This window comes from Budorcas taxicolor, unplaced genomic scaffold, assembly GCF_023091745.1.
Source record: "Budorcas taxicolor isolate Tak-1 unplaced genomic scaffold, Takin1.1 scaffold146, whole genome shotgun sequence".
Lineage (NCBI taxonomy): Eukaryota > Metazoa > Chordata > Mammalia > Artiodactyla > Bovidae > Budorcas > Budorcas taxicolor.
The window spans coordinates 7,496-23,304 of record NW_026291605.1 but is presented as its reverse complement, the minus strand read 5'-3'; positions in this window follow the sequence as shown (position 1 = coordinate 23,304).

The window sequence follows — 15,809 nt, the reverse complement described above, 5'->3', positions numbered from 1 at the left end:
TGAAGGAATGTTAATGGTTAAAGATTAAAAGAGACTTAAAGACTTATCACATGACCATGATACGCACATCTTACTTGGATTCTGATTAAAGTGAGCAAACTAAAAAATATGTTATGACATTTATGGGGTATTTGGAGATTTGAGTTCTTACTAGGTATCTAATAACATTAATGAGTTTTCATTATTTTTTAGGTGTGAGAATACCATTATATTTTAGAGCGCTGAATATTTCTGATGAAATGATACATTGTCTGAGATTGGCTTCAATAATAATAATACTGGAGGAAAAACTGAGAGGGTATAGAGATAAATGGTTCTCAAGATGTGCTTGCCTGAACATCAACATCACAACACCTGGGAACTTGAAAAATCCTAATTCTCAGGTCCTACCCCAGGCTACTGGATTAGAAATCCTGAGAGCAGGGCCCAGCAATCTGTGGTTTAACAAGTTCCTCAGGTGACTTTGATGCCCGCTCAAGTTTGAGAACCACTGGTTTAGATGAAACAAGACTCTCCATGAGTGCATAGTCATTGAGGTTGAAGTGGAGGGATGGGGTGGGGGTTATATGTATGCTTGAAATTTTCTATAATAACAAGTTTTTAAAAATAATTAAGCATATTGGATGAAGAGGATGTGTAGGTACGATGAAGGAGGGGTTGGTCATAGCTGGATGGCTGCTGATGTAGAATGAGAAAAATGGATTCTCTTGGAAAAATCCAGGCCTTGTACTGCTGCACGTGTCTTTCTTGTCTTTTGAATTAAAACTCCAGGTTAGCAGCTGCCTTAGCTACTGATGTTAATGGGCCCTATTTCTCTCCCCACCAACCCCCGGCCCCAACTCCTCGTGTTTCTCTAATCAACCCGCCCCTTCATTTGAAGCCCTAGTGTTAATAGGGGTTGACTCTGGAACCTCAAGTCTCCTGCTGAAGCAGCTACGTTAATTTTCAACTTTCACCTAGAGCTGTGTGACTGTAAAATAGCCACCCACTAGACCTGCTTTATCAGCTACAGCCGAGACACAATTAATTAACTTTATGCAGCCTCTCGCCACACAAGCTGCTTAACTCCTAGCCCATTGTAGTTCTGGTTTACTTAGCAGATAGGGTCTAAGAGCCTGGAACTGTTTACCTCCCTCTTGGAGGGGCTGTCCTGGGCAGATGAATTCATTAGCTGGTGTTTGCCGAGCAGCAGGAAACTGAAAAAAAGCATTAGGTGAGTTTTTATTTTTACTTATTTATTTTTTTGTTTAAAAGGTACTGAAAAGGGGAACTTTTGCCTTGGCCTGAATTCACATCCCAGTTATGTGGCTGCATCCTGTCATCCTCAGTTTCCCTGCAATTAGAGAGTAGCTAGAGAAAAATCCATGTAGCAATGAAGACCCAGAGTGGCCAATAAATAAATATTAAACAAATATATAAACTATACTTAAATAAATTATATTAAAAATAAACCCCCGACCCCCACTATCCTGCCCTCTCTTCCTCCAGCCTGTGTTTGTTTGTTTGTTTGTTTTCTGTATCTCTCATTTCCACTGTTATCCCAACTGGAAAACTCTGGATTTTATCCCAGAGGATGGGAAGAGTCTGTCTGCCCCATTACATAGGATATGCAAGGATTTTTAGTCTTTTTGGTTTAAATACCAAAAGTTGGAAATCCTCTGCCTCCTCCTCCCACTCCATCTCCAAAAACTGTCTTTTCCCTTCCTTCCTTCCCCACTTCCCTTCCCTCCCTTTTCTTTTCTTTTAGAAACTGTCCTGTTGAGACTTTTGTGAAGAAATAGCAAGGGCATCTTTTTTAGAAAGTGTACGTCCTGTAGCTCTGGAGAAGGAAGAAGAAAGGAAGTGAGCACTTTCTTACAGAGAAGGAGGCAAGGGCAGAGTAGGGAAAGAACATTCCGGTGGAGAGCTCTGCCCCACCGCTTTCAAACATGACTCTTAGAACAGGGTTTCTTACCTTGCTTCATGCATCACCGAAGGTAAATTGCAGATTCTGGGGTCACAACGGGATCACAGTTTCTAAGTATGGGCTCTGGGAATCTGGTTTTGCTTTTCAAGTTTTTTTTTTTTCTTTTGGTTGCAAGGTTTACAGCATCTTAGTTCTCTGATCAAGAGTTGAATCTTCACCCTAACATGTATATTACCATATGTGAAACAGATCGCCAGTCTGGATTTGATGCATGAGACAGGGCACTCAGGGCCGGTGCACTGGGATGAGCCTTGGGGATGGGCTGGGGAGGGAGGTGGGAGGGGGGTTCAGGATGGGGAACACATGTACACCCATGGCTGATTCATGTCAATGTATGGCAAAAACCATTACACTGTTGTAAAGTAATTAGCCTCCAATTAAAATAAATAAATAAATTTTTTTTTAAAAAAGAATTGAACCTTTTTCACCCTTGCCAGTGAAAGCATAACCACTGGACTGCCAGGGAATTCCCCCTGTGAATCTGTTATTTTTAACAAGCTCCTCAGGTCATTTGGATGCCCACTGAGGTTTGTGAATCCTGGGTCCTATGGGTAAGGCACAGGGTCCTATTTATTGATTGCCTTCTAAATGCAGCTCCCCTGTTGCCTCAGACAGTAGAAAATCTGCCTGCAATGCAGGAGACTGGGTTTGATCCCTGGTTTGGAAAGATCCTGGAGAAGGGAATGGCAACCCACTCAAGTATTCTTGCCTGGAGAATTCCGTGGACAGGTGAGCCTGGCAGGCTATACCCCAACGAGTCACAAAGAGTCACATAAGACTAAGAGACTAACACTTCTAATGCCAGCTACTGGGAAAGGGAGAGAAATAGCTTTGACTTTGGCTTTTGAGAGGTCGTAAGTCTAAATTTAACAATACATGAACTGTGAACTTCCAGATGTTCAAGCCGGTTTTAGAAAAGGCAGAGGGACCACAGATCAAATTGCCAACATCTGAAGGATCATCAAAAAAGCACGAGAGTTCCAGAAAAACATCCATTTCTGCTTTATTGACTATGCCAAAGCCTTTGACTGTGTGGATCACAATAAACTGTGGAAAATTCTTCAAGAGACGGGAATACCAGACCACCTGACCTGCCTCTTGAGAAACCTATATGCAGGTCAGGAAGCAACAGTTAGAACTGGGCATGGAACAACAGACTGGTTCCAAATAGGAAAAGGAGTACGTCAAGGCTGTATATTGCCATCCTGTTTATTTAACTTCTATGCAGAGTACATCATGAGAAGCACTGGGCTGGATGAAGCACAAGCTGGAATCAAGATTGCTGGGAGAAATATCAATAACCTCAGATATGCAGATGACACCACCCTTATGGCAGAAAGTGAAGAAGAACTAAAGAGCCTCTTGATGAAAGTGAAAGAGGAGAGTGAAAAAGTTGGCTTAAAGCTCAACATTCAGAAAACTAAGATCATGGCATCTGGTTCCTTCATGGCAAATATCAGTGGCTGACTTCATTTTTGGGGGCCCCAAAATCACTGCAGATGGTGATTGCAGCCATGAAATTAAAAGATGCCTACTCCTTGGAAGGAAAGTTATGACCAACCTAGACAGCATATTAAAAAGCAGAGACATTACTTTGCCAACAAAGGTCCATTTAGTGAAGGCTATGGTTTTCCCAGTAGTCATGTATAGACGTGAGAGCTGGACTATAAAGAAAGCTGAGCATTGAAGAATTGATGCCTTTGAACTGTGGTGTTGAAGAAGACTCTTGAGAGTCCCTTGGACTGCGAGGAGATCCAACCAATCCATCCTAAAGGAAATCAGTCCTGAATGTTCATTGGAAGGACTGATGTTGAAGATGAAACTCCAATACTTTGGCCACTTGATGCAAAGAGCTGACTCATTTGAAAAGACCCTGATGCTGGGAAGGATTGAAGGCGAGAGGAGAAGGGGACAACAGAGGATGAGATGGTTGGATGACATCACCGACTCAATGGACATGAGTTTGAGTAAACTCCGGGAGTTGGTGATGGATAGGGAGGCCTGGCGTGCTGCAGTCCATGAGGCTGCAGAGTCAGACACACTGAACAACTGAACTGAACTCTAAATACTCTTTTAAAGAAATGAGACCTCATTATTTTATATGAATGATACTTATTGAGTGCTTGGTATATGCCAGATGCTTTTAATCCTTACCTCCTTCCCAAATCTATATTTTTGTAATAACCATTTTACAGGTGAGAAAACTGATGCTTGAAGAGGTTAAGTCAGTTTGCCTACTTCATACCAATAAAATGTGCATTTATATTCCTATATTTCTGGCTCAAAGCTGAGCTGTTACCACCCATGTAGAGCCATGGTGAGAGTATTTTCCACACTAAAAACTGAAAGTGGTGATGTCACAGATATGCTTCAGTCTTTGTAGACAATGGTTCATGATATTTGCCATCGTGGTCTCCTGGCATGCAGTAGCCTGTTTTTCACTTTGTAGGATGCTATCAAAGTCAAATGGGGCAATCTGAGGCCTTACTTGCCAAGTCCTCTGGGTACTTGACTTCCTCTCAGGAAGTACCAGACTTCCTCTCAGGTACTGGGAAATTGTGGATCTATTTTTAATTATTCAGCAATAAAAGGAGTTTTCCTTTATCTCTCCTCTCCTCCTCAGAGGTAACCTTTGAGACCAGTATTGGGTATTTCCTAGGAGACACTTCTTTATGCTTTTGCACATATGATGTGTTTCTTTTCCTTAATATACATGGGACAATATTGTACACATCAAACTTGCAGTCACCCTGTCTCACGAAATGATTTATCTTAGACGTTTTTCTTTGTCTACCTTGTACATTTTTCCCCCCTCTCGCATTTTTAACAGTAAACGCTCACTGAGGAAGTTCAATGATGGGAGGGGGAGGAAGAATATCCAGTAAACCTAATTAAAGATTTAAAAAATAGTTACTTTGGAATCCAAATTTAGAAATGTTTTAAGATTGTGATTAAATATCTGTAACATAAAAGTTACCATTTTCACCATTGTTAGGTTTACAATTCAGTGATATGAAGTCCATTCACATTGTTGTACAATTATTACCACTGTCCATCTCCAGAGCTCTTTGTTTTCCACTAAACTCTGTACCCATGAAACACCAGCTCTCCATTCCTTCCTCTTCAGCCCCTGGCAGCCACTGTTCTACTTACTGTCTGTGTGAATTTGACTACTCTAGGTGGCTCATATAAGTGGAATCATACAGTATTTGTCTCTTTGTCCAGCTTATTGCACTTCGAATCGTGTCTTTGAGGTTCAGCCGAGTTGTAGCAGGTAATAGAATTTCCTTCTTTCAAAGTCTGAATAATATAGCCATTGTATGTGTGTGCATTTGTTTACCTATCCATCTGTTAATGGACACTCGGGGGGTTGTACCTTTTCGCTCTTGGGAATAATGCTGCCGTGAACATGGGGGTGCAGATTTTTGAGTCCCTGCTTTAAATTCTTTTGGGGAAATAACCAGAAGTGGAATTGCTGGATCATATGATAATTTTATGTTAACTCACTCTTTTTAAATACTGCACAACCTTCCACTGTGTACTTCATATGTTTATTGGCAATTCAGGTTCTCTTTTCTGTAAATTGCCCATTCTCTGGTTTGATTTTTAGTGGGACTTTAAACAATATTTATGTAATCCGGGTAGTCTTTATCTATTGTATATATGGCAACTTAGACACATTTAAACATGTTTCTACATCATGCAGATCCAAGACCTTGTCCTTATCTCTTTGATTATTTAAGGAACAGTTATTGATAAGAGTTTTTATTGTTATAAAAATAAAAGGAGACAGGCAGCCATCTGTATGCAGCACAGGGCCTACTTCTTTGTAGGTGTTCCATAAATATTTACCAAATGATTAAATAATATACTTTTGAACAGCCCATGACTATGATCAGTCAAGTCTAGAAACTGAACTAAATTCTTACTGATACATCACAGCACAGTTTCCCGTAAGTTTAACCTTGTTGACCAGTCTCAGAAAAAAAGAAAAGCCAAGTGCCTCTGAAATAGTAAATCAAGTTTCTGCTGTTTGATAAGCACTCCAGGGAAACTGTATTGCCATGAGTTTTGTCAAAATGAGGCTAGTTCGTGATTAAATAACTCACAGACTAGAATAAAGAGTAGAAAAGGAACAGTGGTTCTTTTTTTTCCACTTAATTTTATTAATCTTTAATTTTTAAAATTTGTTTTTAATTGAAGGATAATTGCTTTGTGGTATTGTGTTGGTTTCTGTCAAACATCAGCCATCGGTATACCTATGTCCCCTCCCTCTTGAGCCTCTCTCCCACCTCCCAGTGGTTCTTAATCATACTTGGTCTTCATCGTAATCCTGCAAGGGAAACTTTGTCACCCCATTTGACAGATGGGAAGGGCTCAGGATGGTGAAGTCACTTGCTGGAGGTCACACAGCTCATGGTGAAGCGCAGAGCTGGGAATTCATCCGTGTCCCTTAAGCAGCTCCTGACTGTTATCCTACCCTGTGTTCATGGCCCCCTAACCCTAGATCCGAGTTATTGACAGGCGCCGTGGCCAGAAGGTGGCTTTGCAGTGTGTTGCCCTGGAAGAAGGGCAGGAAGGGAATCATGGTTTTGCTGGGTGTCCCGGACTGGATGTGGGGATGCAGGTTGGAGTGACTGCATGTCCTTAACCCTCTGAGGTTTACAGCTTCATTGGTCGAGCCCCTCCTCCTCCTGGGACTGCTTCCCTGAGGCCCTGCCAAATCCAGGGGCTGGAGGAGGTTCCTAAAGCCAGCATGAAGGCTCCAGCTTATCATCCCTTGGGAATGGCTCTCCTTATCTCCTGGGGGATGCTGCCTCCTGACTGTAGCCCCCAGAGATCTCTGCATTTCCCAACTCTAACCATACTGGGAGCTTTCAGCCCATAACTTAACACGGACTTGTATTTATTCTTGTATTGGTCTTTCAACTTTGTTCCTTGTCACATAGGCAGATAAACAGTGCTTCCTCTGGGGTTAGAGACCTGCATTATGTTTTTTTTTTGTACACAACTCCCTTTAAATACAGCTCTAGAGCCAAATAGTGACTGATAAAGTATATTTTCAGTGAACCATTTCAGAGCCTCTGTAACCATAGAGTCAGCTGAGAATAATTAGCATGAACAACTTCTCAGAAGAAAGATGTGGAGAATGCTTCAAACTGAATTTTATATTTCTGGGAAGAAAGTTGTGTATCTGCTTTTAAATGCAATCAGCAGAACTTTAAGGGGAAAAGCCCCAGAGTATCATTTATTATTTTCCCAGTTCTCATCTTGACTTCCCAGGCTTGTTGTTGTTGTTCAGTCACTGAGTCATCTCTGAGTCTTTGCGACCCCATGGACTGCAGCACACCAGGCTTCCTTGTCCTACACTATCTCCCACAGTTTGCTCAAACTCATGTCTAGGAGTCAGTGTTGCTCTCTAACCACCTCATCCTCTGTCGTCCCCTTCTCCTTTGGCCTTCAATCTTTCCAAGCACTAGGGGTTTTTTCCAATGAGTCAGCTCTTTGCATCAAGTGGCCAAAGTATTGGAGTTTCAGCATCAGTCCTTCCAATGAATATTCAGGGTTAATTACGTTTAGGATTGACTGATTTGATCTAACTTCCCAGGCTTCCCTTCTGGCTCAGCTGGTACAGAATCCACCTGTAAGGTGGGAGACCTGGGTTTGATCCCTGGGTTGGGAAGATCCCCTGGAGAAAGGAATGGCTATGCACTCTAGTAATCTGGCCTGCAGAATTCCATGGACGAGTCCATGGGGTCGTAAAGAGTTGGACATGACTGAGCGACTTTCACTTCAAACTTCACTTCAAACTTCCCAGGCTTAAGTGTAGCTAATTCTCCAGAAATGTCTATTCTAGGGCCTGTGAGAATAGAGAGGGTCCCAAGGGAACCCAAGATGGTGGTGGTGGAGGTGCGGGCAGTAAAGATGAGGGGAAGGACCTATATTTTACTCGATGACCTGAAAGTTAATCTCTCCTTTTTCTAAAATATTTATCAATAATAATTACTATTTTTTTGGTCATGCCATGCTGTTTGTGAAATCTTTATTCTTTCACCAGAGGTTGAACCCGGACCTTCAGCAGTGAAAACATGGAGTCCTAATGACTGGACCAGCAGGGAATTCCTGTAATCTATCCTTTTGATGTTAATTTTTTAACTGAAGTATAATTGACGTGTTTGTTTCAGGTATTGTTGTTGTTGTTCAGTTGCTGACTCTTTGCGACCCCAAGGACAGTAGCATGCCAGACTCCTCTGTCCTTCATTCTCTCCTGGAGTTTGCTCAGATTTGTGTCCATTGAGTCAGTGATGCTGTCTAACCATCTCATCCTCTGCTGCTCCTTCTCCTTTGACCTTCAGTCTTTCCCAACATCAGGGTCTTATCCAGTGAGTTGGCTCTTTGCATCACGGGGTCAAAGTATTGGGGCTTCAGCTCCCTTCTGATGAATATTCAGGGTTGATTTCCTTTAGGAATGGCTGGTTTGACCTTGCAGTCGAGGTTTCAGGTATACAACAGTGATTCAATATTTTTGTAAATTACAAAGTTATCAGAATATTACGGACTGTATTTCCTGTGCTGTACATTGTGTCCCTGTGACTTACTTATTTTGTGACTGGTAGTTTGTACCTCGTAATCCTCTTCATCTATTTCACCCATCCTCCAGCCCCGCTGCATGATCATAACTTAAAATAGCCTTTGGAACTGTGATCCAAATCCCATAGGGACTTTCTCTTTGCTGCAAGTTTGTGGAACATTTTTAAACACAAAAGAGCCAGGAAGCTCACTCTTGTAACATGTGATCCACCTGTGCCAGCCCGAATCTCAGCCATATAGTTTTGTTGTGAGTTCTACTCACCCAGCCGCTCTCACCTTTGAAACTGTCCCCAGGTGATCTACTGATACCTGTTTTGTTTATAGAAGTTCTCACTGAAAGAAACAGTGCACCCCGATATTGGAATCTTCTTCTCTCGTTGCTTCACTGCAAGTCTTTAAGAATCCAGCACCCAGAGGACCCTCCACTGGTGTTGTACCCAGAACTCAAAGGCCCTGTGAAGAGCCATAATTAGCGTGAATAGGAACCTTTGACAACTGTGGAGGAAAGGAATTAAGACTAGTCTCATTGCCCCTGGCAACCAAATACCTGACTCTATCAGGTACTTCCCTCTCAGGTGTGGAAGGCTCTTTGTTCTCACTTCCCAGGTAAGACAGGATGTGTCTATACCAGGGGGCCCCAAATTGTGGTCATCAGCAGTCTCTGTGTGGAGAGAGGTTGCTGGTTTCACTCAACGAAGCCAGGAGAGACTGATTCCCCTGTCACTGAAAATCTTTGTCCTCAGGAGGTGCTCAAAAGCTTGTGATTTGCACAGAGGTCTTTCTGAAGCAACAAGGTTTGTGAGCAGACTTGCTCCCTGGCCATGAAGAGAATCGGTCAGTAACATCATGAAGGGTTTGTGCTGTCCAATGTGGGAGCTTCAGTGTGGCTATCAACTTTTAAATGAGTTCAAGGGAAATAAAATTCATCATTCAGACTCTCAGTGGTGGTCAAGTGGCTAGGACTCTGCACTCCCAATGCAAGGGGCCTGGGTTTGATCCCTGGTTGGGGAACTAGATCCCACATCTGCAAGTAGAAGACCTCACATGCCACAAATAAGACCCAGTGCAGCCAAATACACAAAATAAGCTAAAAAAAAATTCAGTCTCTCAGTTGCATTAGCTGTGATACTTTACATGCTCAGTAGCTTGTGTGGCCGGAGAAGGCAATGGCACCCCACTCCAGTACTCTTGCCTGGAAAATCCCATGGATGGAGGAGCCTGGTAGGCTGCAGTCCATGGGGCCACTAAGAGTTGGATATGACTGAGCGACTTCACTTTCATGCATTGGAGAAGGAAATGGCAACCCACTCCAGTGTTCTTGCCTGGAGAATCCCAGGGACGGCAGAGCCTGGTGGGCTGCCGTCTGTGAAGTTGCACAGAGTCGGACACGACTGAAGCAACTTCGCAGCAGCAGCTTGTGTGGCTGGTGGCTTCTGTACCGAACATTTCTGTCACTGTAGAACATTCTATTGGACGGCATCACTCAAAGGTGTACCACTTAACAGAGGCCACTTTACTGGTTCTAGGCAGTGGTTTAAGTGCAGTTTCTGAGGGACCCAAGTGAGGCTAGAGTGAGGATATAAGGGTCGAAATCAAGGTGTACGCAGAGCACAGGTGTGGTCATTGGAGTGAAAATGATACTTTCAATAAACATTTATTTCTTAAATATAGCACCCGAGTCAGTGTCACTCAAATGAGCATCAGAACTTGTGCAAGACACCAGTTCTGTCATTTTCGCATGCCTATCCTGTAAGTTGAAGCAGGAAATAAATCGGACTAAACTGTGATAAACTGAAAAATGAACAATCACAAAGAGTCACTACAATCTCCAGATGGGGGAATGCAGGATGATTTGCAGAGTAGGGGACACGTAAGCAAAATTTGATGAGTGATAGAAAGCTTGGCAAAGAGATAAGGAGAATGTACCAAACAGAAGGAACTGCACAAACCTGGAGAACTGTAAGAAGTTAGCTGGCAGAGCAGTGTGAGGGGGGAGGAAGGAGAGAAGCAGGTGCGGTCGCCACATTTTGTGGGTCCTGTGTAAAATGAAGGCTTCCCAAGTGGCTCAGTGGTAAAGAATCCACCTGCCAGTGCAGGACACGCAAGATGTGGGTTTGATCCCTGGGTCAGGAAGATTCCCTGGAAAAGCAAGTAGCAATCCACTCCAGTATCCTTGTCTAGAAAATCCCACGGACAGAGGAGCTTGGCGGGCTACAGTCCATGAAGCTGCAAAGAGCCAGACATGACTGAGCACAGCATAGGACACACATGGTGCAAGAGGCAAATGCAGGGCCCTTGTTCAAAAATTCTTCAGAATTTCAAGACAGCAACAGCTGAGCGTTAAATCCATCATGGGGTCCCCTGCAAAAGCACAGCTCAGGAGCCCAGGAGGCCATGCTGATGGCAGGAAAGGAAGTTTAAGGGAAAGACAGGCCGATACCGTCTAGGGCTTCTGGGTCAGGCTGTGGTGTTCAGACTGTGTCCTCAAGGCAGCTGAGAGCCTTAAGAGACTTTTAAGTGAGGCTGGGGCAAGATCAGGCTTGAGCACTGAAGGGCTTGGCGGGAAGGCTGGTTAGGAAGCCACTGAAATGGCCTGGGGAGAGAGAGGACGAGGATGGGAGAAGTAACAGTGGACAGAGAGGAGATGAGATTCAGTGAACTTGATAACAGGACTGCGGGCTTGAAGCCTTGTTTGCTGTGGTCCGGGGGAGGGGGGGGGGGCGGCCGCCCTCCGCTGCGATCCTGTGTCCTTCCTTCTTTGCAGGTTCTCAGGCTTTGGGTTTCTGTGAGCCCTCAGGAAGCCAAAGGCTGAGGATGGAGGAAGATGGCAGGAGCCGGTGTCATACCCCAAGTCACTCACCAAGCACCCCTTTGGGCCTACTCCTCTGTTTGCCACATGAAGCAGAGGTTCCCTTGCCCCAGCTCTGGGGGGAACCAAAGCACCAGCCCCCCTCTCCACTCCAGTCCCAGACACCCCGCCTTTAGCAGAAGCTCAGTCAGCATTGTTTCCTTACGGCCTCCCTGGGATTTGCATTTCCTGACTTGGGGTGTTTGTGACATTCCAGGGGCCATTATCAGAGGGTTTGACTCTCTATTTCCTGAGGGAATCAGGTCTTGTTCTTTTTCCGCGGGGTTGGAGGCAGGGGTGAGGGAGCCGGTGTGGACAAGGCGTCCACTCCGAGCGAAGCGGTACAGCCGCATGGCGCGGCGCGGAGGGAATGAAAAATGAGCCCCTCCAGCGGCCCGGGACCGCAGACAACGCGGAAGGAAGCCGGTGTGTATTCGCTGCCAGGCGGTGTGTGCCAGGGCTCCTCTCTTTTCATAGGCTGTCTCTTCTCATCCTCATGACAATACCTGAAGGTGAGTGCAGGGGCCCCCCTTTTGCACATGAACACCCAGCGGTCATTGGCAGGATGTGGATTAGAACCCTGGGGTCCCCCACCCCCACCCCTCTCTGGTCTCAGCGAACGCCGGGGAACAGCCCCCAACCCTTGGCTTCTACTTGACAGATGGAAAAACCAAACAGAGGAGGCACCGACCGTGAGCCGGACCTGGATAAAGCGAGGGGAAACTGTTTCTCAAGTGAGTGTGATTTTATGTAAACCTTGCATGGAATGGATGTCTCCATTAATTAGCTTATTTAAAACAACAAACAAGCAAAAAACCACCCAAACAACCAAACATTGGGAGTCTGGTCTGACTCACAAAGGGACAGGGGAGGCATATTTCGTGCATCTGAAGGGAAATAAAACCCCCATGTCATAGAGTGAAGTCGGCACAAGTTTACGAATGAGCTGCACTGGGTTGGGTGGTTCCAAGAAAAATCTTACAAATGACACAGGGATATTCTTGTTTGGTGGCCAGTCTGACGTGGTGCATCTTGGCACATTTTAGAAACTGGAGGCTGTGGTGGGGCAGGTGGGAGGAGAGAGAGACCAGTCTAAGGGCAGGGTGGCTACAGGCTTCTGGGGTTCAGAGAGCATCCTTTGTACCCGGAGCTCTAACAAGCAGGGAACACATCGATTTTGGGAGGATCCATGAGGACCAGAGGAGTGAAAACCGGGGGAGCTGTGTTTCCAGCCTGAGAGCCCTCTGACGAACATTCCAGGTGACTACTAGCTCAGAAGCCAAGGCTGCTTTTTCAGGCTGGTTTCATGTTTAAACTGGGATATTCATCTTTACAAGCAGGAAAGAGCTCTCTTGGACACAAAAGTTTGGCTGAGAGAATAAGTCTACAACCTGTGGCTCTGGATTAAAGGGCTGGGCCTCTGGGGGCATCTTCCAGGCTGCAAAAAGGGCCAGGCTGCTGGAAGGGCACTTGAAACAAATAAAACAGTGACTCCCAAACTCACCCATATGTCACGTTCTTCCAGAAAATACCCTCTGTAATTAGTTACAAGCTGTAGAGAATGAAATCCAATTTACCTGTCAAAGAGAAAGACCAAATTCCCCCCCAACCCAGATTGCTGGGAGCGAGTGTGGCCCCTTCCTTCCCCCGGCCCCACCTTTTTCCCCCCACCTCCTAGATTTGAGAAGACTGAAAAAAATAAAATAGCAAAGTTGGGAAAATCCTCTAAAGACACACAGTGTTCCAAGCACAATCAGACCACTAATTACTGTTAAGCCCAAGCCCTTTTTTGTGTTCTGAGGGGGGCTTCAGTGTGTAGAGACCACTTGGGTCTTTTCATGAGTTGGGGCTAACCCCTGAATAGCAGGGTTTTTTTTCTTCTCCTTTTCAACATTTGCTTACTGCCTGCCTTCTTCGCCTTCATCTTCATCTTTATCATCATCTTTCCCCCCCCTTTCCTTCTTTTTCTTTCCTCCTGTTTTTTTTTTCTTTCTCCGTTTTTCCTTTTTGCTTTTCTGATAGCGTTTTTCTTCTGGCGTTGTGTTTTAAGTCTCTAAATGAAACTTGACTGCCCCCACGGCCGGCTGGAGAAGCACAAAGGCCGCCCATTCCACTGGCTACAGTAACGCCATTGTGTGTCCTAACAATGCACTAATTGGCGGTGACAATTGTGGGGATGGGGAGGAAGAGGGGGGCCGCTCTTTTCCAATCAGCTGGCCACTGAAATAAAGGGACGGGAGGAGGACGGGAGGCCCAGGTTTCTGATGGAGAGGGGGAAGAGACCCACAGAGGGGGCGCAGTGCTGGCGTTTGTGCTGGGCCTTCTCAATTAAAAATAAAAACAAAGGAGAAAAGAATTATTTTTTTTTTAAAAAGTACAGACTATGCCGCAAACAACTTCAGGGTCCTTGACCCGCTTCAGGGGGATAGGGGATGGAAGGGAGCCAAGGTGAGGCATGGTGAGCGTCATGCAGAAGCACCCTTTGGGAAGGGAAACTTGAATCAGTCCAGTTGATCTGCACATCCAACATTTCTGTGTTTCTGCAAACTGATGCAAAAGTGGGGGAGTTTGGTGAGAAAACGTTTTGAGAGGAATACCGGACAGGATAGTTGAGAGGCCAGTGCTGAGGCTGGTGAGTAGTGAAGTCCTCGATTCAACCACATTTCTTAAGAAGGGAAGCCAGCGAGGGAGAAGGAGGTTTCCATTTATTGGATGGTGGTAGATTTGTTGTTGTTTAGTCAGTCAGTCGTGTCCGACTCTGTTGTGACCCCATGGACTATAGCCCACCAGGCTCCTCTGTCCATGGGATTTCCCAGGCAAGAATATTGGAGTGGGTTACTGTTTCCTTCTCCAGGGGAACCTTCCTGACCCAGGATTGAACCTGAGTCTCCTGCATTGCAGGCAGATTCTTTACCACTGGGCCACCTGGATAAGATGTTCATAAACTCCAGGAGCTGCAGAAGGTGATTCTGACTTTTAAAATGGTCGGGAAGGGGGAGCTGGGCAAAATGGTAAACAAGAACAGAATGATAACCAAATAGTATTGTTGAGCCCACAGGGCCTGCTGGAGATGCCCCCCAAATCTCAGAACCCCAGCCCCTGGAGCCAGTAAGAGCCTCAGAACCACTGGGTTCCAGCTCACAGCCTGGCTTTACACAGAATGAGCCGCCTTCCTAGACCAGCCTCAAAGGGACCCACTCCCAGAAACTTTCCTGGCCCGGTGGTGTGGACCCACGTGCTGTCCACGCTCTTCCCTTATACCCTGGATGCCTCTCCTCTCTTTCTGTGTGTCAGGTCCAGTGCTAAATGCCCCGTCTGCATTGTTTCACTGAAATCTCACCACAGCCCCATAACCTGATGACTGTTATTATCCCCAGAGAGAAGGAGATAATGACTTGCCCGAGGTCACTGAGCATCATAGCTGAGGAGCCAGGAATCTAACAGTTGCAATAACAGCACTGGTGAACACTGCCCTCTTGGCTTCAGGGAGCATCTCTCTCCATTCACTCTATGTACATTTCGGGTTGCGGGTGGGGAGGCAGGGAGGCTGTGCTCCAGCAACTCCAGCATCTAACAGAACACTTGATGTATGGGAGGCCTCCAAAAGGTTTGTTGACCAAAGAGGGCAGCAGGGAGGGCTCTAGGACTGGCAGAGATTCTTTGTGTCCTTGTGGGTCTCAGACTTCAGGCTACATCAGGATCCCCTGTGGGGGAAATTGTTAAAATACAGGTCTCCTCTCCTGTCCCCATGTACCCCAGTCATGAGTGAACTGAGAATGTGTGCTTCTAATACATCCCCAGCTGATGCTGTGAAGCTGGTCTGGGGACCACAGTTTGAGAAGGGCTGCTCTAGTTCCTGCATAATGTTCACATTGCATCAGGGTTTCCATTCCTGCCATTATCTCTGGTTTTGTTATTGTTGTGGTTGTTTTTGTGGTCTGAGATCAGAAGTTTTATTAAGGAGAAATTAAGGGTGAAAAGTTTTGACCATTGTTGTTGTTGTTCAGTCATTAAGTTGTGTCTGGCTCTTTGTGACCCCATGGCCTGCAGCATATCTGGCTTCCCTGTCCTTCATCATCTCCTGAAGTTTGCTCAAATTCGTGCTCATTGAGTCGATGATGCCATCCAACCATCTCATCCTCTGTTGTCCCCTACTCCTCCTGCCTTCAATCTTTACCAGCATCAGGGTCTTTTCCAAAGACTTAGCTCTTTGCATCAGGTGGCCAAAGTATTGCAGCCTCACCTTCAGTTCTTCCAATGAATATTTAGGGTTGATTTCCTTTAGGATTGATTGGTTTGATCTTGCAGTCCAAGGGACTCTCAAGAGCCTTCTCCAGCACCACAGTTCAAAAGCATCAATTCTTTGGTGCTCAGCCTTCGTTATGGTCCAATTCTCACACCCAT